The 25,559-nt window shown below is 44.1% G+C and overlaps 1 protein-coding gene and 1 pseudogene across 2 annotated transcripts in view; one reads left to right on the forward strand and one right to left on the reverse strand.

Moving 5' to 3' along the window:
• The window catches only part of GRIN2B (glutamate ionotropic receptor NMDA type subunit 2B), a 572,709-nt gene that overhangs the window by 49,085 nt on the left and 498,065 nt on the right, over nt 1–25,559 (forward strand). The gene's annotated exons all lie outside the window — the stretch shown is intronic.
• LOC146833391 (eukaryotic translation initiation factor 4 gamma 2-like) lies at nt 751–24,754 on the reverse strand (annotated as a pseudogene).

Raw genomic sequence — 25,559 nt, forward strand, 5'->3', positions numbered from 1 at the left:
AAATGGAGGCAGCTAATACACTAAAGCATGAAAGATGATGTGCATACCAAATATCTAAGTCAGAATATCGAGGTTTATAAATATCGAAAAAAAATATTGACAGATAAGGAAGTCTAGATTTTCTTTGCCGAACTCCACATAGATGTATCTGCACGGTACATATATCTTCAAGGTACATAGATGTGGAGTTAGGAACAGTAAACCCATATTTCCGTATATGCGCTTACCTATTGATACTTTGTCCCTCAATATTCTGTCCTCTATATTCTTGTAATACGATCCAGTCGTGGCTGGTGCAGGTAAGAACGGTGGGGCGGCGCAGGGTGAGACGACAGACGACGCCGAGGGAAAATAAAATAAAAACACTTACCTTGCGCTCGCCACATTGCCGAGTCGGCGATGTGGCAAGCGCATGGAAAGTGTTTTTCTTTTTCTTTTATTTTACTTTGTCGTCTGTCAATTCACACACCCCCAGCCCCACCGCTTTTACCTGCACCGACCGCAACTGATACGATCTTCTTTATGTCAATTTTCAGAAGTACAATCATACAAAATACTTGAAAGTATTTGATGGTAAACTATGATGAACTCAATACACTAAAATACCCTATGCAGAAAATCCTCCCGGAGTGCTTCTGCTTTAAATATTGTGAAACCTTATCCCCAGAACAAATTTTCTAAGTGGTTAGTCAAATCCAGTTACATTATAGTAACAGCAAGCTTGCATAATTAATGGCTTTGCCTGGCTCGTTAGCTAGCTTCTTCCTCTTCAGCAGTTTCCAGCCAGGTTAGCCATTGGCTGACCTGGATTAATGCTTTGGTCTTTCTTTGAAAACTCTTGGGACATGTCTTCCTTCCATGCCAAGAATGCGTCTCCTTCGCTGATTTCCATATCGTAGAACTGAACATGAAAAGTGCAGTGGCATCACTTTTGGAAAGTCTTGTTGCGGCAGTACACTTGAAGGGCACACAGAGCCCTGGCCTGCAAACCAACTTGGTCATGTAGGAACTTATGCATTACTGCTTTGAAGAAGAGAAGCAATCTTTATTTTTCTTGATCCAACTGTTCTTTGGAAGGAGCCGCTGAAAGATAACCACGAGGCGCGGCCAGCACAGGGAAGGGCGGTGGGGCGGGGTTGGGGGTAGTCGACAGACAACGGGATAGGTAAAATTAAAAAAAATAATAATAAAACCACTTACCTTGCGCTTGCCGCATCGCTGAGACGGCGATGCGGCGAGTGTAAGGTAACTGGTTTTTCTTATTACGTTTTTTTGGTTTTACCTATCCCGTCGCCCTGCCCCTCTGCCCCTACCTGTTCTGGCTGTGCCTGATTACCATCCTCCAGTGAGCATATCTCAGTTGACATACTCTGTAAGAAGCCTGCAATCAAAATATTTAAAAAATCCCCTATCTAAATGAAGTTTCAGCGCAATGTTGTCCTTTACCCGCAAGAACATATTTTGAGACGATAGATCCAATTCTGTTTGCTTCAACAGCTCCTTCTCAAGTTTCATGAGGACATGTGGGAACAAGAAATGGGGGTATAACTGAATATAGAGGACAAAAATATTGTGGGGGCAAAATATTGTGGCCAAAATATCAAGGAACAAAATAACGAGAGGTAAGTATAGATTTACCATTCTTATCTCCATATCTAAGTACCTTGAATATATATATATATATATATATATATATATATATATATATATATATATATATATATATATATATATATATATATATATATATTGTTATGGTACACAGATGTGGAGTTAAATACAGTAAACCTATGCTTACTGCACAAAATTTTGGTTCTCAATATTTTTGTCACAATATTTTGGCCCCACGATATTCTGTATTCATCACCAAATTAGCTTTATTCGATTTGACAAAGCAAATCATAAAAGTACAAAATTCATTAAAAAAATCCATTTCTTACCATGTTAAGAATCATAAATTAGCATGATACACACCAGTTCAGAAACATGTGATATAATAACATACATTAAGATTAAGGCCTCCGGTTTTCCGTTTTTACTGATTTTTACAGATAAATACAGACAGAAAACAATGTGTTTCTTGTCTGTATTTATTTTCAAAAGCTGTAAACTACTGAAAATGGTGCTTCTTGTGAGAAACTATCCATGCTGTCTTGCATGAATTCTAGTCAACAGCTGAGCAGGCAGACAGCAGGGAGGGTTAAAATACAGGATGAGATTTCCTTAAATCCAGGCATAGGTTAACATATATTTGTAGTATGATGCTAATAATGTACCTGTGGTTGTAGTCTTTTGTTATACGTGGCTGCTTAGTTTGCTAAAACGTGACAGGCATCCATGTTTGAGTGCACTTCGAAGAGTTTGATAAACGCAGAAATATACAATTTTACAGCTACACTTATTCTTGAAACACAAAATAAATATGGATAAATACCAATAAGATGGCCCAAAAATAAATATGGATAAATACAGACAGAAATGTAAAAAAAAAATACCATAAAACTGGGAGCCCTAATTAAGATTCTCTAAAAACTGCAAATATAATAATGCTAGGTTTGCTTGTTTAAAATTCAAGGGTAAAAGAAGTGGATGAATATACTTATTCTGTATACAATATTGTGGTGGAATATCCAAGAAACTCAGTCCATTTCCTATTGAAATCTCCAACATACGCTCTTTATTCCAGTAAACATCTGGCAATGTTGTCTGCATGTTCACTTTGGTTTTGCTGGAAAGATCCTGTAAGTCAGTCGCATTCTTTCAACTTGGCCAATTGCTGACGGCAAAGCAAGAAAAGCGGAAAACGAGTGCCCCTTCCCAGTCCTTGTGCCAGTTTAGAAATGCTGACGAGCTCAGCTATCATGGCACGGAGTTCGAATTGGTCCAAATAGGATTTCGCCAGTGGTACGTCAACCTCCAATTTAGGTCACTGTCCAATACTTTAAGGAAAGTCTGCGGGAAATTGTCACTTGTCGCAATTCCTTCCTGCCCTAATGCACCAATTAAAGAACTATTTTTCTCTTTATCCTCATCTGATCGGTCCAGTGAATGAATCATTATTTGACTGGACATTTCTGAAATCAAGTGTGTCGGAGCTGTCATAACCTTCACACTGGTCAGAACATCATTTCCATTTTTTAAGAACGCAGTTACAATAGAATCAGTCATTGTGACTGGCTCTTATTTTGATGGAGGTGGTTTTTTGTTGCTCTTTGTAGGTTTCTCCCGAATAGGTGGGGGATTAGTTATTGTATTGTATTGTATTGTAATTGCACTTATATAGCGCTTACTACCACTGACGAGGCATCAAATCGCTTTTTTCGGCGAGTAGCACGATACTCCAGAACCCATAAAGGATTAGTGTTGATTTAGTATAGTGAAATATGAAAGTATTTTGAGTGGTGGATAGGTTAGTCAGTTATTTGGATTGAGAACGATAGCGGAGGGATAGAAGAGGGAAAAAAAGGTTTGCATTTATATAGCGCATGTTACCCCTGATGGGGTGTTGAAGCGCTTTTTTAGGCAAATAGCACGCTGCTCTGGAACCTATAAAGGATTAGCGGTGAATTAGTATAGTGAAATATGAAAGTAATTTGAGTGGTGGATATTAGTCAGTTATTTGGATTGAGAAGGATAGCGGAGGGATAGAAGAGGGAAAAAAGGTTTGCATTTATATAGCGCTTGTTACCCCTAATGGGGTGTTGAAGCACTTTCTTGGCGAGTAGCACGCTACTCCAGAACCCATAAGGATTAATGGTGAATTAGTATTTGAGACCAAACTGAGGAGTCTACCCCAAATATGGTGTTTTTATGCGTGGTGGTTCTGCACTTAGTGGAATCATAGGCATCTGCGGGTTTTTTTTAACCATCTTTATTGAAGTGTTATATTCACTCTGGCGGGCCAAGCGCCGTCACACAGACAACTGTAAATACATGCAGGACATTGCAGTAAAATAATTCTGTGTGCATTACATAGTGAAGGATTGCTATGGTGCGATAATTCCAAACAATGTCAACAGAACTTAAACCATGAACCTAAAATCCCCTCTCCATAAAGGTGGACCCATGCAGGGTATAGAAATTTACGCAGCACACCCAAGATGGGAGGGGCACAATGGGTCTCCTCCGTAATGGTCGCACCTCCTCTTGTCTTAGCGCTGTAGCCTCCAACCATTTAATGGTAGCGGCCTGCCAATGCACCATACTCTGAAGCATCAAGGCCTGTCGTTGCATGGCTTTCATGTGACAGGCCAAGGGCAGCTCCAGATCAATGAATAGATTAACAGCACCACCCATCTTTCGGCGCCTATAAAGGGCCAGTAGACAACTAGCCACCTTGTCTAGAACCGAATGGCCAGTAACACAAGTCAGGGCCACGCAGACCTCTGCCCATAGCGCACGAGTGCTTGGGCATGCCCAGAACATATGCAGCATGTCCGCCATGGGGGCACAGCACCGAGGACAATCAGGAGATATCGCAGAGTTTATTTTATGAAATTCGGCTCAGGTGAGATAAGCTATATTTAAGATGTTGTATTGCATGAGTTGAAAGTGGGTATTGCGGGAAACCATGCACGGGTGTTCCAGTGCTCTATCCCACACCCTTTATTGTGCTCCCAAATGTGCCCGAGAAGAGCAAATTAGTCTTGAGTCGTGTGTAAGAGTGCTTTCGATAGCCAAGAAGCCAAACAGCGTCCCTCACCCATTGTGTGAAGTGCCTGTGTCAAAGTATGCGAGCGGGCTTTGTATCGGTAATGTCCCACATGTGTTCGAGTACAACCACAAGGTGCCTATGCCCACAGACAGTCCTGTCAAATGGGTTGAGTGTCCCCTCCTGAAATACGTCATCTAGAGTGGTTATGCATGCGGAGTAACACAGAGGCACCCCCTCCTGTCCAGTCGCATCTCGAAAACTCCTGATGGAGTGTAAGGGTACCTCAGGAGGATACAATGAAGCTTCGGGCCCAATCTGCAGCGCTCAGCAGCGCAATATATATGCCACTCGTAGTAGGTTAAATAATTCCACCACTAAACAAAGCAATCCAGGCCGCGAGTCCGAGCCTACTTCCTCCAAGTTGTGCCTAGCCAACCAATGGGAGGGCCACTGGAGCTGAGCAGCCAGATAATAGTGCTTGAACACTGGGGCACCCACACCTCCACTCTCGGTCAGAAGCTGCAACTTCAACAAAACCACCCTACACCTTCCTTTATTCCATATGAGATCTCCTAGAATAGCAGTTAGCATGCAAAACGTACGGCGGGGGATGCGGTGTGGCAAATTTATGAAGAAATATAGGAGGCGCTGTAGCATTACCATTTTATGAAGGGCCACCCGGCCTGGCACCGTGAGTGGGAGAGAACACCTAAAGGCAATCTGAGGCCGCACGGAAGATATCGCTCTCATAAGATTGCCTCTAATGAAATCATGATGCGTGTGATAAATATTAATACCCAAGTAGTGAAAGGTGTTCGGCTCCCACCTGACCACATGCGTACCAACAGCAATGTCATGCGGAGGGCAATCCGGATGAATCAGGAACAGACACGGCTTAGCCCACTTTACTCCCAAGCCCGAAGCAACTGTAAAATCGTCCAGGATGCAGGCATTCTCCGCTATACCATCCCAAACATCTTTTATGTACACAAAGACTTTGTCAGCATATAGGAAGACAATGTGGACTTCGCTACCCATGGGAATACCTCAGCCAGCTCCAGATTGCAGAAGATGGTGTGTCAGGGGCTCTATCACCAGAGCAAAAAGCAAAGGGGAGCGGGGGCAACCCGGGTATGTGCATCTACCAATAGGAAATGGGGAGATATCTAGCACCAAGCAAGCGGAGTAGGGCCAGTGTGTTGGAGCTCCCTCCAATATTCTATACAATAGACAGTTTGAGAGTTGTGGATCTGCTCGGGATTTTATTTTTATTTATTTTGTTTATAAAGTTTTATAAAGCACGAACATGACCCAAGAGGCTATCAGAGCGCTTTACAATATGTCAAGAAGGAAGAAATAGTAAAACAAACTACAAGAACAAGAGCAACCAAGATGTGATGGGTCCCAAAAAAGAAAGGCAGGGGACCAATAACGGGACCAAATTGACACAAAGTATACAAGATTATAGGAGTCCAGAACTGAACATAGCATAGCAAATGCAAGTAAATGATGAAGGCTATTGAGGAGCATGAGCTCTAGGGCATGAACTTGTTCATTAGTAGCGCTTTGACTTCCTTTTTAAATGATACAAGCGAGTGGTTCCGTCTGATTTCATGGGGAAAGGAGTTCCAGATCCTAGGGCAATACCCAAGACAGCTCAATTGTAGGTTTTCTTTATACAGACTTTCTGCGGTTTTCGCAATAAAGTCCTTGAGCTTCTGGAAGATCTATAGCCACCAGATAGCTCCAGTTTATGAGCTAGGTACAACGGGGTGTTAGGATGTAGTGCTTTATGGGTCATGCATGCGATTTTTAACTCAATCCTTAATTCAAACTGGAGACAATTTAGAGCAAGTGGATCAGCAGTGATGTGGTTGTATCTTTTGGATAATGTGATGAGCCTAACAACAGAGTTAAAGGAGGCCCTTAAAGAGGCCAGCGTTGATCTAGGTAGGCCACAGGGGGTTGCACTTCCATAATTCAAACTGGAAATGACTAGGGCTTGAATCACTGCTTTGAAGTCGTCGACGGGGAGGAAGGCTTTCATTTTCTTCATGATGTTCATTTGGAAGTTGGCACCTTTAGTGAGAGAACTGATGTGATCCTGCATATTTCTGGTTCTTGTCAAGGGTTATTCCAAGTGATCTTGTGGAATATATAATGTGTGGAAGGCAATTTAGAGCTGTTTGTTGCTTCATCCATTCTCCGATATCAGTTTATTTTTTGGGAGGGGCAATTAAGAAGAATTCAGTTTTTTTGTGTGTTTACTTTGAAGTGGTTGCACGTAAGCCAGTTTTGAGTTTTTAGGAGATTTGAGTTAAGAAATTGTATATCTTCAGGGGAAGAGATTTTCAAGTACAATTGGGTGTCATCAGCGTACATGTGATAGCGAATACTGGATAACTTCAGGATTTCCGTTATTGGCTCCATGAACAAGTTAAAGAGGGTAGGTGAGAGCATTGATCCCTGCGGAACCCCTAGTGTGACAGGTGATGAAGTGGAAAGGGAGAGGTTAACCTTGAATCTTTGGGATCTGTTATGTAGGAAGGAAGTGAACCAAGTAAGGACGGACCCTGATAATCCCATTCTCCATTCTAAAAAGTCAAGGAGGCTCTCATGTTTAACTGTGTCAGAAGCTGACGATCGGTCAAGGAGAATTAGTAGGCAGGATTCATTCTGATCCAGCCTTTTTTGTGCGTCATCTATTATGTGCATTAGAACCAATTCAGTGCTGTGGCCTTGGCGGAAGTGATATTGGCATTGGTCTAACAGTTGGAATTGTTTTATGTGTTTAATGTGAACACATTTCTTCAGTAGCTTAGCCAGGGTTGGAATGTTGGTGATAGGGCGGACGTTATTCAGTTCCTTATGATCTGTCATGGGTTTCTTAAGAATAGGAGTTACCTGACCAGACTTTAAGCAATCTGGGATAGTGCCTTGACGTAAAAAGGAATTAATAATCTCGGCTCAGAGTGGTAGTAAGGCCAGTTAGAAGTCATTAAAGAAATTCGATGGCAGAGCGATGTTGAAGTGGCTTGAGGGTTTAAGTGCTGTGATGATTTTGAGAATGTCAGTTTCTTTATAAAATTTGAAAGAGGTTCACACTGTGTTGTTTTTGGGGGAAGCCCCAAGAGAGATGGGGGCTCCGTGATCACGGGTGGGGAGACGCAGGGATTTGGAGAGTTTAGAAGGAGCACCAGAGCTGTCATTAGCTCAATTTCATATTTTTTTTCACAGGAAAAAGGAGACAAAATTCTTGCAGTTTGGTTGCAGATTAGATCCACTGGTGTCAGATTGGGATGACTATTCCATTAAAGTGTGACCAGCGCAAATACTTTTTTTGGTCGGTTTCTAGCACTATCACGCTGATATCTAAAGAAGTTTGCTTTTGAGCTTCGGGTGTGTTTGTTATAGGTGTGCCTAAGTGATCTCAGCTGCTTCAAGTGATCGAGGGACGGGGAGAATCTCCACTTACGCTCCGCCCTTCTCAAATTGCGTCTTTCTGCATTAAGGTTATCATTATACCAAGGTGTAGAGTCTTTGGTGGACAGTCTTTTTAGCTGAAGAGGCGCAATAGAGTCCACGATGTTCGTTATGGAATTGTTATAATGGTTTGTGAGTTCATGGACATCCAGCAATTCTGCCGGAGGAGGCAAGAAGATGTTGCTGATGACTGTTAAATAATTTGTATTTATATTTCTTAAGCTACTTTTCCAGTGTTTAAGTTTCTTTGGTTGGGCATTATTAGTTATCATCAATTCAGTGATGAGGAAGGTGATGCCGTGGTGGTCGGTCCAATCACAGGGGATGATGGATTTGAGGAGAATGGAATTGGGCTGAGCTATAATTAGATCTAAGGTCGCACCCTTGTTGTGAGCAGGACTGTCGCAGATTTGGATCAGGCTGAGATCCTCTAGGAAAGCTTTTAGGCTAATCATTGGTGAGTCATTCTGGTCACTGCAGTGGAGGTTGAAATCACCGAGGAAGATCTAGGGGCAGTGTTGTCCCGAGTTGGAGGCGACGATTTCCATGAACTGTTCAAGGAACAATAGGTTATCTCGTGGTGGATGACAGATTGCGTGCAATTTGCTTAGTGGTCATTTGATACTTGCAATGTCAATGCAAAGGTATTTGCATGAGGAAAGAGCAACCGTTTAAGACTGTTTCACTGTAAGATTGTTGCTGTGGATGCAGGCGATACCACCCATTTTTGTCAGTTCTGTCCAGTCTTATGATGTCATGATCGGGAGGAACTAGGAGGTCAATAAGAGGTGAGGAGGAATTGTTAAGCCATGTCTCTGTAAGAATTAGGAGGTCAAGATCATTTGTAAGAATGAGGTCAGCGATGGCCGCTGCGTGTTTGACAGCTGATCTGCAATTGAGTAGCATGCATTTCAGATGAGAAATAGTGTCAACTGAGATAGACTGAGTGAGGTTTGAGTTGTTAACAGATCTAGAGTTGGTCCTCTGCATTCTGAGTGGGTTAGAAGGGATTGTTTGGGTTTCTACAGAGTGGTCCACGGATGTAGAATAATAGGAGCAAAGGAGGGCACGAAGGTCACTGTCTTTTAAAGGGTTCAAGGTCCTAACAGGTCTAGTGAGGTCATTCTGAAAAGGAGAGGAATTCCATCTTAGCTGAGGAGCAGTAGGGATTGAGGCGATCCATTTGGTAGGGAGATGTGAAAGTCACCTAGTGAGGGAGGAGGTAGATTGGGCATGGACATTACAGTTCTTCCTAGGAATCCTGTTGGGCCAATTCTTATTGGTGAGTTCTATGGTGATGTTGATAAGGCCGTGTAAATCATCCTCAAGTTGATGTAAGTTCCGTGAGATCTCATTGAGTCTGGATTGAAGTGAAGTGTGGGAGAGCACTGTTGAGTTTTGTGAATCTGTGTCTCAGATTATGGTGTTGGACTAACTTTGGTCATGGAGATCCAACTCAGAAGTGGGTGGGTTGGTGATAGGGTAGGGCTTGAGGGAGGGCGGTGTAAGGTAATTAATCCATAATGATCAGATTGGACCAATGTTGTCATATATTCCAAAAGCCATGCCACCATTACCTTACTAAGAAGCTGATAATTAGTACCCATCAACAACAGCGGCCTATTGAAGGAGACCTCCAAGGGGTTCTGCCCCGGCATGGGAAGGGATACCAGAAAGACCTTCCTCATGGATGTGGGTAAATGTCCAGCCGCAAGGGCGGCAGTGTACAATTCCACTATTTGAGGGCTAATAAGGCTTCATAGGCCTTATAGAATTTAATTGGCAATTTGTCAAGGCCTGGGGTTTTACAAGTAAGGGAGTCCCATACAGCACCCCTAATCTCCTGCTCTGTTACAGGGCCATTCATGATCTCCCTCTGCCCCGCCGTCACCGTTACACCAGATAAGTAGTCTGGGATCCCAAGCTGCTGCAAATGGGTCGCAGGGCTATAAAGGGGCCTGGTAGTGCACACAGAATGCATTATGTATCGCTTCCTGGCTGGTAGCGATTGTGTCTGGGGAACTTTGAATGGCAGTCACTGGTCTGGTGTCCAATGCACCCTGCAGCAACATGCCAGCAGGTGTCCCGGTTTATTCCCTTGCACACGGATCCTGGCTTGATACGCCTTGTAATACAGGCATCTAGCAGTTGGGCAAGGCGGTTCTTAGCAGCAGTTAGTGCAACCCTAGTGGATTGCCTCCTTAATCACAGCCCGCTCGATATCCCAAAAGGAGGTTTCTACATGGATGAGGTCCCAGCTGAGCAAGCTCCTCACTCCTATAGCTGTGTATATGCAATGCCCTCGAACCACAGTCATCTGTGGTTTTGGCACTTGGTTGGTATTTATTAGAAAGACTATGCTTGTCCCAGACGGATCTCATGCGCATTTAGCTGTCCCTTCTTGATAAAAATAAGTGGCATATCTTTGGACTGTCCTTGCTGAGACAAAAGCCCCTTATTTTGAAAGAACTGACTTTGCCCCTGGCTTTTCATTAAAGATTTCAGTCTCATTTCTCCAAACTGTGATTGAGCAGGGGGAATATGCCCTCGAGGCCATTGAAAAGTTGACTTGAATGATGATGTCCCATAGTGGGTCAAAATCTATCTTGAATAACTCCTGGACCAGTACCAGTCTCACTACCTGGCATGTGCCCAAACATATCAGCAAGTCCTCCACGTGGATCCCTGTCAAGGTTCAACCTTGGTGACATGAACAATCATCCCTTCAGAAAGAAGTCACTCCGCATCACCTGAATCACAGTAGCAGGAATAAAGACTCCAAGATCTCTTGAAGCCTCTTGGTGGACTTAACTGATAGTCTTTCGCCCATTGTCTATGAGAGCTTTATGAGGATTCCAACAATTTCCTCGCAACTCCACGGTATCCTATAGCAGTAAGCAAATTCTTGCTGGCGATTCCTCACTCAAAAAGAAAAGATGATGGACGGAATGCTGAACAATGCAAACGTTCATCCCCAGTCAACACATCTGGGTTTAATCCATCGTTTTTTTGCCCACCACACACTCAATGTTTGGACCCGCCATATGCAAATCAGTCTTGACCCTGCTCCTCATGGGAACAGTCCTGCAGAAACTGCCAAGCCAGGCCCTCCTTGGACTGGAAACAAGCATCTTTGGACCAGTATCGGGGTATCACCCCTCATCAGCCAGGCTAGCTTGAATCCAGTGGTGCAGTGAGCACAGGACCCACGTATGGGCATACCCTTCCCACTTAGGGAAACAAATGCAAAAAGAACAGATAATGGACAGAATGCTGAACAATGTAAACATTCACCCCCAGGCAAAAAGATTTTGGTTTAATCCAACTCAGCACTAAGTTGCACATACATGCATAGGACTGATGCATTAAGGATTAACGTTTTCTAATCTTTGTCTCAAAGTTCTCATTATCTGACAGAGACACTCCAAATCAACTCCTGTGTCCCTGATTTGATCTCTCTTCCTTGTATCCAAAAGTGTTTTGAAGAAGTATGAAGCTTAGACTAATGAATAAGATCAAGCTTCCCAGGTTCGTCAATGAATTTGATGTTGCCAAGCATCTTGAGTTGAGCAATGTTTCTTTGATCCTCCTCCTCTGGAAGGAGGGGGCTGTCAGTCTTGTCAACATTTCTAGAGTGCTGTTCAAAATCATGTTGTAGGTTTGAAATTAAGAGGCACCTGATTGTTGTGCTTTGCTTCTGTGGCTTGCCTTCTGGTAGTGGGTCATCAAAGTTCTGTTCATCTTCTGCTAACCACAGACACAGTTGAGAATACATTGAGCTCTACTTGGGCCCTTCAAGGGCTTAGTCTACAACCAGAAGTATCACCCTTTTAGGATGTGCTTAGCATCTATACTGACATTGAGAAGCTCAAGGCATAGCATATCGAACGTCTCGGGGACAGGCTTGTTTAGTATGCCTCGTACTTTTCTAAAAATTGCTTCATGACATTCTTTCTCACTTGCGGGGCATTTCGTAGGGTTAATTGAAGGATTGTTGGTGGAACTGAGAAATCAGTTAGTGCTTCATGAAGGAATACATTTCTGAGTGCCAGCTCTTGGGGTTGTCTCTGGATACTCGCAGACAGTCCTGGGATAGTGCTGAGGTGCACCCCTACCTCCTTCCCCAACAGAAGAAGCAACGAAACGGAAGCACCCCCTTCTGCCTTCGCACTCTTCGCTTTGGCGACTTGACAACTAAGAATCTTGAAATGAGCAATGTTCAATGGACGATCAGGGTTGGGAGAAACAAAACGTGCCTCACAGCTTCTTCAGCTTCCCAGGTTGTAGTTACACCAGCAGGAGAGGAAAAATTAAAAAAGGGTGTTGGGGAAAGCATGGGGGGGCCGCAGCGCGGATGCGGTGTGGACGATTGCAGCAGCTACTCTTCCCTCATGCAGCTCGCTCAGGACTCAGCTGTTACTGCATCAATCCAGACGCCAAAACCAGCATTTATCACTCCAATCCATAGCAATCATTGGCAAAATCAATAGGTCTAACCTTGGCAAGTGTGCAAACTTTTTCTTTTTTCTTCCAAAAATATGCAAAAGACAGGTGGCAAAATTAAAAAGAAAGGCGTGACTCATCAGCCAAGGGGAAATCCGCAACATTCTATTTGGAATAACTTTGGCGCCGATTGATGAATCTTCGCAAAAATTTTCAAACTTTTGGCCAGCTCTGGTCCGCTCCTATCCTGAAAATTTCACAGTGATTCGTCAAGCGGGGGCCGAGAAAAAACCGAGGCACAAGAAACCCCCCCAAAAAAGGGCAAAACGCGAAAAAGGGGGCAGGGTAGAAACACCCTGACCCCCTAGGCCTGCTCAGGGGGTCCCACAAGGACCCCCAAGGCCAAAAAAAACAGGAGGAAGCGCGCTGGATGCTTGCATCCTCCCAATAGAAAAATAAATAATTCAGCGAGGGCTCCCGCACAACATATGCTAATTTGCCCCCGGGGGCCAAATCCCGGGGGCATATTGTAAAATTTGGTGTGGGGGTTCCAATCCCCCCACACACTGCTCCAGGGACCGCCAACCCCAGGGCACTAACATAAAATAGGCGGGGGGCTACCGGCCGCCCGCAGCCCCGGGGACCGCCACCCCCGGGGCTTATTTATAATGGGTGGGGGGCTCTCAGGCCCCCCCAGCCCCGGGGACCGCCACCCCCCGGGGCAACTTTAAAATAGGTGGGGGCTCTCAGGCCCCCCCCAGCCCCGGGGACCACCACCCCCCGGGCCTTCTTTAAAATGGGTGGGGGGGCTCTCAGGCCCCCCCAACCCCGGGGACTGCCCCCCCGCGGCAACTTTAAAATGTGGGCCTTGTACATGCCCTGGGGACCACCACCCCACAGGGCCGGCTCCTGCAGTGTCCCGGGGTGCCCACACCCGGGACACTGCTGTTTGCAATGGCAGGGCGGGAGCCTCGCGGCTCCCACCCTTCCATTATATATATATATATATATATATATATATATATATATATATATATATATATACACATATATATGTGTGTGTGTAATATATATTACCTACTAGGTAGTTATAGTTAGGACCACGTTTCCATAGGAAATCCGCAACATTCTATTTTGAATAACTTTGGCGCCGGTTGACGAATCCTCGCGAATATTTCAAAATAGGTGGGGCGCTACGCTCCGCTCCTACCCTGAAAGTCTCGGGGGGATTCGTCAAGCGGGGGCTGAGATAAAAGGGGGGTCCCAAAACGCGTTTTTCCCATGCATTTTTCCATAGGACCTTTAGAACGAGCTACAGCCCGAACGGCTGAACAGAATTACTAGAAATTTGGCAGAGAGGTAGTCCCTAGGTCAAGGAAGTGCCTTTTGTAGGTTTGGTGTAAATCTGTTCAGTAGATTCTGAGAAAATAGCCTTTAAATCAATATATATATCTGAGCCCGCTTACGGTACGCTTACCGTACGCTTACCGTACGCTTACCGTAAGCTTACGGTGGCGTGCGCGAGCGCGATTCTGATTGGCTCTTAGATCTTAGTAAACATTCGAATCGGCCGAAACCAGGAAGCGGCGTCCGCCATTTTGTCTCTCGCACTGAGTGTTGTTTATCAAACATGATGGCCAAAAACATGTTACGGGGCTGTTTTGACAACTCCCTCCCACATAGTCATGTTCAGGGAGTCCCCAAACATCCCCCAAGAGCAAAAACGGTTTTATTTTTTTTTCGGCAATTTCGCGGGGTACGCTTACCGTACGCTTACCGTAAGCTTACCGTACGCTTACGGTAAAAAAATAAAAATAAAAAAAACACTATCCACAGGGCTTATTAATAGAGAAAAAAAACGTAATTTTGGCAACATGAAATTATAAAATCGAAATAAAAAAAACACTATCCACATTGACCTCACCCCCTGTGCTTTTGGTGGCCGAAGGCCACCAAATGTACAGGGCTTATTAAAGTTGATAAAAACCGTGCACGGAACGAACTGCGTTAAGTGGGCGCGCACGCCACAAATGGCGTAAAGTAACTTAGCATTTAAAAAACCGTACAAATTCACTGAAAAAACCATAGGTTTCACACACGTTATAGTTAGGAAATAGCATTTAAAAAACCTTGCTAATTCACTGAAAAAACCATAGGTTTCACACATGTTATAGTTAGCTGGACATTTTACTGATAAAAAACCAATGAAATTCCCCCGTTATAGTTACTGTAGGCAACTATAACTCACGCGACCGTAATCCTCTGCTGATGACATATGTGTCTTTATGAAAAAAAAATATTTGTAATATATGTATAGCTAAAATTTAATGGAAGAAGATATGGGCAAATAAGTGTCTAAATACAGTATTAGCATCAGCAGAGGATTGCGGTCGCGTGAGTTATAGTTGCCTACAGTAACTATAACGGGGGAATTTCATTGGTTTTTTATCAGTAAAATGTCCAGCTAACTATAACATGTGTGAAACCTATGGTTTTTTCAGTGAATATATATATATATATTTCTTTTTACTATGATTTTTGGGGGAAACATGGGGCTGGCGACGAGACAGCTAAAACATCCACCTTAACACATGGTTGTTTGCATTCATCCCGTCTCGTTTATAAGTCATTACCAACCATGTCCTAAGAAAGCTTGTCGTCAGAATCCTCATTGAAAGACAATTTTCTCTTTCTTAAGTCCTTCAGTCAACCTGGTAGAAAAACTCAACAGGTGTGCTAAAAAAATGAGTATCACATTTTATAAACATCATACTTAATGTTATAACATAAATTCCAATTGGAATTTTGCGTTTTATCGTAAATAGAAGGAAGGGAACTGCTGAGCCAGGTCAAAGTACTCAAGAATGTTAAAATGGCACTGACCAACCAGAGAACAGGGACTGTGGTCTATATTCATCGCAGAAAGAGGAAAGGCGCGCCTCTGGGGGTGCAGAGGGTTCTTAGACCTGGCCTTAATTTATTTTATCATCGCGCCATATAGGCAGAAAATGTAAACACTAATTCCATCCACCTTGCAATGTCCCCTCCGCTGCCTCCTCAGGGCTGTCAGGCATCAGCCAGGCCCGAGAGAAAGCAGAGAGGAGAGTGTTTGACCTAGTAAGAAGCATATTTTTAATGTCCTCCCCAGCACGCGTTTTCTTTCTAGATTTTTTATCGCCCTTATAAATCCCTCTTACGCCGCAGCGTGCGGATGACGCAGCAGAGAGAGGCGGGGGGGCGGGCCGCGAGAGGAGCGGGGCCTCATAGGTGCTGCAGTCAGAGCCCTTTCACAGGCTATAAAAATCAGATGCTAATTGGCTGTTGAGCCGGCCGTTAGTTATGAGCAGCTGAGAGCGGCGGGGAGGGGCTGCCTGGTGGACGGAGAGCCTGTCACACTGCGCTGTGTGTAGAGTTTCAAGGCCACAGGAACTGCGCGACTCTGCGGCCGCGGCGTTTCAGCATAAATATGGATTTGCAGCATTTGCCATATAATCCATCATTTGCAGAATTTATTTTTTGCTCAAACGGATCAAAAGTTGCTAAAATTTGTGGAACACTTGTTGCCATGCAGTGGAAGGCGCCTGGTCAGGGGCTGCCCCTTCAGTTTCTTATTGCTGTATTTGGGTGTTAAACTGGTATTTAGGAGGTGAAACCTTTGCGGAGACAGTGTTGACATTTTCAACAAGCAATAGTGTCAAAGCCAATAGGTCTCACATATACAAGAGCTATTGGCTTTGGCAATGTGTTTTTGTTATGTTGTACACTAGAGTGGCTGCTGCTGAGCATGGCTAAAAGTTAGTAGAGTGACGTAGGGTTGAAAGGGGAGTAGAGTGTCGTAGAGTATAGTGGGGGAGTATAGTGTTGTAGAGTGGATTTGTTAGAGTACAGTGTCACAGAGTGGAATATGGGGAGTAGAGTGCCTTAGAGTTGAGTAGAAGGGAGTAGAGTTCAATGGTTCAGTAGCAGAGAGTGTTGTAGGGTGGGGTGGAGGGGGTTAGAGTGGATTGAGGTAGTGTGGTGGATTGGAGTAAAGTGGGATGTTTTGGATTGCAGTATAGATGGGTGGATTGGAGAGGGTGGATTGTATTGAGGTGGGTGCATCGGAATAAATGAATTGAAATGAGATTACTTGGATAAGGTTGGGGTGGACTAGAGTGGGTGGATTGGAGTTAGGTGTTATGGATTCGATTGGGGTGCGGTTGGTTGGATTGGGGTGGATGGATTGGGGTGAGGTGGGGTAGATTGCATTTAGGTGGGGTGGAGTGAGTTTGATTGAGTGGCGTGGATTAAGTGGGCTAGACTGGAGTGGGGTGGAATGGAGTTGGGCGGACTGGATTGGGGTGCATCGGATTAGGGCGGTGTGGATTGGATTGGGATGGATTGGCGTGGGCTAGGGTGGATTAGAGTGGGTGAATTTTTTGAAGTGGGTTTCAGTGTGATGGATTGGATAGGAGCGGAGTGGACTGGATTTCAGTGGGGTGGATTAGACTGGGTTCGATTGGATTGGAGTGGGGAGGATTGAATTGGTGTTGAGTGGGGTGGGTTTGATTAGAGTGGGGTGGGGTGGATTAAAGAGGTTTGGGGTGGGTTGGATTAAGGTGGTTTGGAGTGGGTGGATTAAAGTGGAGTGGATTAAGATGAATTGGATTGGAGTGGATTGGGGTTGAGTAGAGTGGACTGGATTTTAGTTGACTGGACTGTAATGGGGTGAATTGGACTGAAGTGGTTTGGATTGGACTAGAGAAGAGTGGATTGGGTTGGCTTGGAGTGGGATGGATTGGCTTGGAGTGGGGTGGATTGGTCTAGAGTAGGGTGGATTAAGGTGGACTGGAGTGGATTCAACTGGATTGGAGTGGGTGGATTGGGTAGCAGTGAATTAGATTGGAGTAGTGTGGGATGGTATGGGGTGGAATGGATTTGAGTGGGTGGTTTCGTTTGGATTGTAGCGGAGTGAGGTGGGTTGGATTGGAATGGGGTGGATTGGAGTTGGTGGGTTGGACTGGAATGGGGATAGATTGACTGGAGCGGGATGGGGTGGGTTGGACTTGAAAGAGGTGGATTGGACTGAGTGGGGTGGATTGGAGTGTGGTGGGCTGGAGCGGGTCGGGTTGGACTGGAGAGGGGTGGATTGGAGTTGGGTGGGTGGATTGGATTTGGGTCCGGTGAATTGGAGTGGGGTATATTGGAATGGGCTGGATTGGGGTGGATAGATTGGATTGGGGTGAATTGAATTGGAGTGGGGTGTATTGGGACGGATTGGATTGGAGTGGGGTGTATTGGGATGGATTGGATTGGGTTAGATGGATTGGACTGGGGTGAGGTGGATTGGACTAGAGTTGGGCTAATTGAAGTGGGTTGAATGGGATTGGAGTGGGGCGAATTGTTTTGGATTGGATTGGAGTGGGGTGTATTGGGATGGATTGGATTGGGTGAGATGGATTGGACTGGGGTGAGGTGGATTGGACTAGAGTTGGGCTGATTGAAGTGGGTTGAACGGGACTGGAGTGGGGTGAATTGTTTTGGATTGAGTGGGGCAGATTGTTTTGGTTTGGAGTGGGCTGATTGTTTTGGATTGGAGTGGGGAACAATGTTTTGGATTGGGGTGGGGCAGACTGTTTTGGCTTGGAGTGGGACAGATTGTTTTGGATTGGAATGGGACAGATGGTTTTGGAGCAGATCGTTTTGACTTGGAGTGGGCAAAATTGTTTTGGATTGGAGTAAAACAAATTGGAGTGTGGCAGATTGTTTTGTATTGGATTGGGGCAGATTAGGTGGTGCAGATGGTTTTGGATGCGAGTGGGGCAGATTGTTTTGGATTGAAATAGTGCAGATTGTTTTGGATATGAGTGGAGCAGATTGTTTTGGATTGCAGTAGAGCAGATTGTCCTGGATTGGAGTGAGACAGGGTGGACTGGGGCAGATTATTTTGGATTGGAGTGGGGCCAACTGTTTTGTATTGGAGTGAGGCAGATTGTTTTGGATTGGAGTAGGGCATATTGTTCTATATTGGAGTGGGGCAGATTGTTTTGGATTGGAGTGTGGGAAGATTGGAGTGAGGCCGTTTGTTTGGGATTGGAGTGGGGCAGATCGTTTTGTACTAGAGTGCGGCATATTGGAATGGGGCAGAGTATTCTATGGTGGGGCAGATTATAGTGGGGCAGACTGTTTTGGATTTGAGTGGGGCAGATTGTTTTGGATTGGAGTGGGGAAGATTGGATTGGGGCAGATTGGAGTGGGTGAGGTGGATTGGAGTGGGGTAGATTGGAATAGGCTGGATTGGATTGGTGTGGGGTGGATTGACATGGAGGGGGTGAATTGGGATGGAGTGAGGTCGATTGGAGTGGGCAGATTGTTTTTGATTGGAGTGGAGAAGATTGTTTGGATTGGAATGGGACAGATTATTTTGGACTGGATTGGGCAGATTGTTTGGATTGGAGTGGGACAGATTGGAGTAGAGCAGATTCTTTTGCATTGTGGAGGGCAGATTGTTTTGAATTGTAGTGGGGCATATTGTTTTGGATTGAGTGGGGCAGATTGGAGTGTGGCAGATTGTTTTGGATTGGAGTGGGGCATATTGCAGTGGAAAGATTGTTCTGGACTGGAGTGAGGCAGATTGTTTTAGAGTGAGGCAATTATTTCAGATTAAAGTGGGGCAGATTTTTGGGGAATTGCTGGACTGGAGGGGAGCAGATTGTTTTACATTGGAGTGGGGCAGATATTTTTTTTTACTGTAGTTGGGTAGTTTGGAGTCAGGTGGGTTGAAGTGGGGTGGGTTGGAGTGGAGTGGATTGGGTTGAGTGGAGGGGATTGGATTGGATTGGTGAGGAATGAGGTGGGATGGATTGGCATTGATTGGAGTGGGGCGGATTGGAGTGGGGTGAATTGAGGTGTACAGCACTGCATAGTTTCAAATATGAAATAAACAATGTTGCATTGCAATATATAGAACTGTCATCTTTTGAGAACAGCGGCCACAAGCAAAAACAAAAAAAAACATGAGCGCAAAGTGAGAAAAGAACAATTGACAAAATAAAAGAAAGTTAACTATAGAATATAAAACTTTGCAATTTTGTTTGTCCTGCTGAGCACGTTTTTGCCAGTCACATGCCTTCTGTTTGCAGGGTACTCGAAGTTTAAACAAGCATTTGCAATGCAATCGGTCTCGCCTTTTGGACCTTATATGTATTTAGCTATGAAGCACATTAGCCTGGGTGCTGAAACATCTACTCTTCTTTAACATGGAGGGAAAGTAAGCACCAAACTGCATGACACGCCAGGTATGGGAACACATGGAGAGAAATATTGCCTTTCAGCAGGAAATGGTATAGTCCAAAGCTCTGTTTTTAATATAAAATCAGGGCCTTTGGTGGTCATATCACTGGAAATACAAGATTATTTTTTTTTTTTTATTGTCTACGGGTGCTTGTGGAAGACAATTTCTATGGACTGGAATATAGAGAATGCTAAAGTGATTCTGGTATTTTACTGACCTCTTCTGGTCGTTTTCTATCAAGAAAGTTAAATAGAGGCAGTTGCCAGAAAAATTAAAAAAAGAAAGTCCCTCAGCAGAAAGTAATTCTGGTATTTTACTGACCTCTGCTGGTCGTTTTCTATCAAGACAGTTAAATAGAGGCAGTTGAATTGAAAACAAAGTGCCTAAGCGGAAGCAGATGAGTCCTAGGACTGATCTCCAGAGCCCACAAAGTACATACACATATAAGTATATAATAATTATATACTAAAGTTTATACAAGAGGTCTTGAATGCTCGGCCTAAAAACAAGAAAATTGTACCTCAATAACGTTGGGAGCAGCGGACGGGCATTGAGGAAGTTGAATCAATCAGTGCTTGGTCCCTACTCCACACAAAGGATTGGAAATAATGTTAGGCCTGCAGAGACCAGTTACGAGGCTGTAAGAAAAGTGCCACGCAAGCCAACAAATTGTAAGCAACAGAGTTGGCTCCAAGCCCTTTTTGATTAAAAATAACACCTTGCAAGCGATACACATGCACAAGTGTATGCTATCACAGGCTCGACCCTAAAAATGACAAAAATATTAAAGTTTTACTATCACAAAATGTGCAGCATTAAAACGCATAATTTTCCTTTTGATGCCAGATAATTTATTCAACCCTGTCACCTAATTATGTCCTGTCCTGAAGTTTAATTCCAATGGCACTGGTATACAAGACTAGAACTGAGTCCCAGGGACGGTCACCTCTAAAGCAGGATAGATTCATGGGAATGGCACAACAATGCAAAGCCATTCTCATCTAGGCCTGGATAAATTTCGACTGTAGTGCTTATGACCCGTATTGATGGGCGTCTCAACTAATTGGTATGATACATAGCTAGGGCAGGGAATGTTGTGAATTTTTTACACCTGCAAAAGATAATGAAAGTTCGTACTACTCAATGTTTCAGAAGAGTTTTGTCTGCAGGAGACTTGTTTGAACAGAAAATGTCTTGTAGGAGACATTTTCTCCTTAAATCAGTCTCCTGTTGGCATCTAATATGAATTATGCACACAATATCTCTCTATAATTTTCACATGATACCAACAAGTAAACTTCACGTCGTTTTGTGTATTGTTTATGTACTTGAGCAACATTTTGAAAAACATGCATTTCACACATCCTTATCATAACCTGTCACATCTAGTGCTACATGGACAAGGAGATTGGCATAAGAATACAGAGCCTCTTACTTATAGGCTTGGAAGGACATGAGGACTGGCTCATTGGGTACCAAGTGTGTTACTGTTAGTCCTCTGTGTCTTTTGGGCGATTGGAAAAGAAATCTGCCACTGCAGAGGATAAATGGGCTCAAGATTGGCACAGGGGTACAGATACAAATCTTCGAGTGGTGTCTTTGTGTTATCCCTGTCCAGGGTACTGAGGAAGGCCCTGTCAAACTTTTGACACAGTGGACAAAACGTTGACAAACACCAACATACTTTACAAATGAAATTGTCACACATAATGATAAGTTGACTGTTATTTGTTAAAAATTATTTCATCCTCTTCTTATTGTAAAACATACTTTACTGTCACGCACTCAGTGCAGACCACTGCTCCATCTACAGTGTTGTTTGTTTTATTCACTTTAATTCACCATTTCTATACAATTGTGTCACAATCATACTTCCTAAACAGTAGTGTTCTATACACACCAAACACCCACTTTAAAATATATAGGTCTCCACTTTTTGCTCCATTTATTGAATTATTTCTGTTGTTTATACACAGTAAACATATGTCTAATTAATTGTTTGCAATTGTTTCTTTTGGGACCACTATTTTACTGGCTCAAAGAACATGCGTCAGAGTCCTAAGAACATAATGAGGCCCTCACATTTTCCAGCATTAATCAGAATACCAACTGTGGCAAAATGCTTCAGTCAGAACCCTCAGGCTCTGGCATGGGGTCTATTGGCATACTCCAATCCAGAGGATAAAAGAGCCTTTACTTGAGTGGTCTTCGAAAGCCGGGTGTTGTCAGCCAGGTGACCGAGAGGGCAGACAGGCTCAGGATCTAATTAACATGGTAGTCGTGTTGGCAAACATTGGCCTATCAGTGGACGTGACGAAGGGAGAGCAGGGTGCTCTCTGCTGGAGGAGCTGCACCAATGGAACCTCTGGAAGGATTGAGATGCTCTCCACCTGGGCGGAGCTTGCATAGTTGTACTCTGCTGATTTTCAGTTACTGGAAAACTCAGTGAAATTCAGCGGAGTTCCATGACCTGGTGAAGTCACTCATTGCCCCCCGCACCCTCCTGATAAACCCCAGCCCCCCTCCCGGTAATCCTCGGGCCCCCTGCCCCCCTCCCACGTAGTAAGGCCTGCTGGGCGACTTACCTTCCTCCCAAATCAGTGTCCTGCTCCTGCTGCTCGCTCCACTCGGCTTACCCTGCTCCTGTTCAATTAACAGGAAGAACTGCAGTGATCATGGTGTACTGCTTGAAGGCATGCCTGACCCTATGAAATCCCATGATAGGGTCAGGCATGCCTTCCCCATGATAAGGTCAGGTACTCCCCCGATGCCACAAGCTTCTGGCCAGGAGCAGAATTAGACAACCACCTGGAAAGAGCACTAAACTATGGCTGAACCATAAAAAAAGCTGGAAGCTTACGTTTAATCTTCACCAAACAAAAGTCTCTTTGTACCCATCTATCAGAGACTACTTCAGATTAAGGAACACACAACTGACCACACCTCGAAAAAGGGGCTTTAATGTCGCCGGTAGGAGGCCCACTGTCCAGAAAAGATGCATCAATGTGCTCTCAGTCAGTCTTTAGAAGAGAACAGATCCACTCATGGCTAACTGTAACAGAGCCAAACCATTCTGCAATGCCTTCCTTGCAGAGGGGTGTGGATGATGAAAAAATACAAATTTTTAGTAGCCTTGACATTTTCCAAGCTTTAATACATGTTCCTTTGCCCTTTTCTAAATCGATGTGGATGGAACCTGTTTCATGGGTGACCCAAATATGTGTAAATCAAGTTCAGCTGAAGCACAGTGGGCTCCAGAAGGTGTTGTGTGTCTCCCTAAGAAACATGTTTAGTTCATCCTTGCAATGCCCAATGCAAGCTTGCCTATCTGCCATTCACAGCCATCCCCTGGGTTCCAGGTTGCGCAAGTTTACATTTGAGCATAGAGACTGACTGGGAAGCGCTCACAAATGGATCTCAGTCGTCAGTGGACTTGCGACACTGAGCTGTCATGTAGTGACTTCTCTGACCAGTGATCCCCACTTTCCGATAGCTTGTTAATAAGATTGCCTAGATTTGGAGCTATTTTGAAAGATATTGTGTAAGTCAAGGTGGGATCCGATGTCCTGGTCCGGGGTGGGTTGAATCCATAACACACTCATGTGAGGTACTGCGTTATTCAGTTGTGGAATGACTATCCTGGCTCAGAAGACCTAGCCTTGATCTAGGACTCATACATAAGACGGATCAGATCCAAAAGGGGTAGATTTTCAAAGAAACAATACGATCCAGTTGAAAATCTCGCTTGATCTCCCAGGAATCATTTTAAAAAAAAAATTTTTTTGTAATATCGTTTTTATTGCCATTTGAAATTTTTGCGAGTAGACATCCCACAATCGTTATACAGCTATGCATGTAGTGAACCTTTACAATAATCTTCTCCGTGTATAGCAATTTGGATCACATCTGTGAGAGTAGTTTCCATGTTACATAAGCACAGTTCCCAAAGTGATCTTACTCATACATTGATACATAAGACCATCCCGTAACATCCGTTGTCGTACATTTGCCTGTACCACAATGTAAAAGAGAAGGTTAAAACATCAAGCAATCCATTTGTATGGGCATTTTGACCCGTTGGGAGAACCAGCGTTAACTATCTAGAGTTCTCATCGGCGTTATACCATCAATCCTATGATTCCCAAAAGCATCTTGTAGACGAAGAAAGTACAGTCTGATTGTGGAGGATAACTAACACCAAAGTAATCAAACAAATGTGTAATGAAACATGAGTATGTATGCCCCGTGTCTCTTCTTACTTTTAGTAAAACCAAACTTTTAAACTAGCTACCAGGGGTCACAATCAGCATAATCTGTGTAATTTAAGTTACTCGGGCTAATGACGGCCCTATGGCCATGAGGGTAACCCGGGCGGTGAAGGGCTACAAAAATGCCCCCTTAAGTTAGTCTAACCCAACGGGCAACTATCTTCCCTTATATTCTGAAGGAGCGCAATGACTCGTGACCGGGTGTGGGTGTCTCTTCAGTCGAGACAGTAATGTGTCCCGCTTTAAGGGTGAGATTCAGTCAGATCTGTGTCCAAGGGCTCCCAGGAATCATTTGTAACCTACTGTACTTGTGAAAATAAAACTGTGTTCCCAGATTCCTGCCATTAAAGCACTCTGTCTCTGATAGTATCACACACTGCAATACCCATTTTAACTGCAACTCTCTATTTTCTGCTCATCTATGCAGTTACAAATTTTCTGCTTTGAACTTGGATTATAGTAAGTTTCTATTTTTCTGTACGAGTGTGATTCTTCAACACACCTATCATCTTGTTGACTGCATCTACCGTCTTCATGCTAGTGTGAACCACACTCTCCCCAGAACCTCACGTCTTCTTGTGAAGTTCTCAGGTCAGTGGCTCTATCCATAATAACAGAGAAGTCCAAAAACATGGCAGACTGCCTTGTTCACCTTGAGCTTTGGGGAAAAATATGGAAATGCTGTGGTCCAGGAGGTTAGCAGGACTTTGCGGACCGCGTCATACATACTCCAATTCACCTACCTATCAGCAAGCGCTGATGAAATATACAGGCAACAGTTGAGACTTTTGGGGGCCTATACTATAACGCAGAAGGGTCCGTGAGGTGTACACTGCATACCTATGTTTGACAGTATCAAGATTTGAGCAACATTAAACTAAGGGAAAGGAGCATTTTCATTGTGCAGCTGTAGAAAGGACTTAGGATAAATGGAGACAGCACTGAGCCACCTATAGTCATAGATTAAGGGTACCTTTGGCACAGTAATAGGGAAGCAATAGGCGTCAAATTCTGTGTCGTTATAAGCAAAGTATTAGATTAGTGACAGTCATAACATAAGGACAGTCAAATATATTGTGTCTGTAGATATATACAAAGTTATAGAGGAGCGACAGGCACAGTTTATGGGAGCTATAGACACAGTATATGGGAACTATAGGCCCAGGGTTAAGGAGAGTTATGCAAACATATTGGCCTGGCAAGTAAGGGAACAACAATAGGGCAGCTGTGCAAACATAACTGAGACACAGTATAAAGTTAGCTGCACATACAGTATTACAGCAGCTATAGACACGGTGTATGAGCACCTATCGGCAGAGTTTATTGGCACCGCATTGAGGCAACTAAAGACAAGATATAGGTGCAGGTATTGAGAGGTTATAGATGTGGTATAAGGACAACTATAGGTTCGGGCAGCATGAGCAGCTATTGGCACAGT

Source organism: Triturus cristatus, chromosome 4_2 (genome assembly GCF_964204655.1).
Source record: "Triturus cristatus chromosome 4_2, aTriCri1.1, whole genome shotgun sequence".
NCBI classification, from domain to species: domain Eukaryota; kingdom Metazoa; phylum Chordata; class Amphibia; order Caudata; family Salamandridae; genus Triturus; species Triturus cristatus.